The sequence below is a fragment of the Balaenoptera acutorostrata genome, chromosome 2 (genome assembly GCF_949987535.1).
Source record: "Balaenoptera acutorostrata chromosome 2, mBalAcu1.1, whole genome shotgun sequence".
NCBI lineage: Eukaryota > Metazoa > Chordata > Mammalia > Artiodactyla > Balaenopteridae > Balaenoptera > Balaenoptera acutorostrata.
In genome coordinates this window covers 60,649,832-60,651,629 of record NC_080065.1, presented here as the reverse complement: position 1 = coordinate 60,651,629, position 1,798 = coordinate 60,649,832, and positions in this window count along the sequence as shown.

Here is a 1,798-nt window from a genome sequence, read left to right as displayed (position 1 = left end):
TAATCCCAGATAATCTAGCCCGTAAGGTGCTGCCTCCACAGTTTCCCTCTGTTGTCCTCACAGGAAGTGTTTCCCAGATTCCCAGACAATAAACTTTACCCCCCTGGAGATTTGGATGCATTAGGCCAGTCTGAAATGGGACTCAGGAATTTAACTTTTTCAACAATCATCTTGATTCTTATCATCATGGATCCTTGCAGTTCCAACCAAACTACCATTTCTCTTCTGCCCACCTAAGGCTGCCTTCCAAGGTCTACTTCGCATCTCTGGATGCATTCCTTTCCTGTGACCTGCCCTGGAATAATGACCCCCTTCAGGAGAAACCCACCACTCACATGGCCTCAGTCCTCTACATATTAACCAGAAGGCCAACAGTCACATCACACAAGGTTGTCACAGAGCCCACCTTAACTTTTTTTTTACTTTTTAAAAAATTGAAGTACAGTTGATTTATAATGTGTTAATGACTACTGTATAGCAAAGTGATTCAGTTATACATATGTACACATTCTTTCTTTAATATTCTTTTCCATTATGGTTTATCATAGGATATTGAATATAGTTCTCTCTGCTATACAGTAGGACCTTGTTGTGTATCCATTCTATACATAAAAGCTTACATCTGCTAACACCAACCTCCCACTTCATCCCTCCCCCAACCCCCTCCCCCTTGGCAACCACCAGTGTGTTCTCTACATCTGTGATTCTGTTTCTGTTGCATAGAAAGGTTCATTTGTGTCATATTTTAGATTCCACATATAAGTGATATCATATGGTATTTGTCTTTCTCTTTCTGACTTACTTCACTTAGTATGATAATATCTAGTTGCATCCATGTTGCTGCAAATGGCATTATTTCATTCTTTTTTATGGCTGAGTAGTATTCCATTGTATATATGTACCACATCTTCTTTATTCATTCATCTGTGGATGGACATTTAGGTTGTTTCCATGTCTTGGCTATGGTGAATAGTGCTGCTATGAACACAGGGGTGCATGTATCTTTTTGAATTATAGCTTTGTCTGGATATATGCCCAGGAGTGGGATTGCTGGATCATATGGTAATTCTATTTTTAGTTTTCTGAGGAACCTCCATACTGTTTTCCACAGTGAGAGCACCATCTTACAATCCCACCAATAGTGTAGGAGAGTTCCCTTTACTCCACACCCTCTCCAGCATTTGTTATTTGTAGACTTCTTAATGATGGCCATCCTGACTGGTATGAGGAAGTACCTCATTGTAGTTTTGATTTGCATTTCTCTAATAATTAGCAATGTTGAGCATCTTTTCATGTGCCTACTGGCCATCTGTATTTCTTCTTTGGAGAAATGTCTGTTTAGGTGTTCTGCCCATTTTGGGGTTGGGTTGTTTGTTTTTTTGTTGTTGAGTTGTATGAGCTGTTTGTATATTTTGGAAATTAGGCCCTTGTCGGTCTCATCGTTTGCAAATTTTCTCCCATTCTGCAGGTTGTGTTTTCATTTTGTTTATGGTTTCCTTTGCTGTGCAAAAGCTTGTGAGTTTGATTAGGTCCCATTTGTTTATTTTTGTTTTTATTTCTATTTCCTTGGGAGACTGACCTAAGAAAACATTGGTATGATTTATGTCAGACAATGTTTTGCCTGTGTTCTCTTCTAGGAGTTTTATGGTGTCATGTCTTATGTTTAAGTCTTTAAGCCATTTTGAGTTTATTTTTGTGTATGGTGTGAAGGAGTGTTCTAACTTCATTGATTTACAGGCAGCTGTCCAGCTTTCCCAACACCATTGCTGAAGAGACTATCTTTTTCCCATTGTATAAT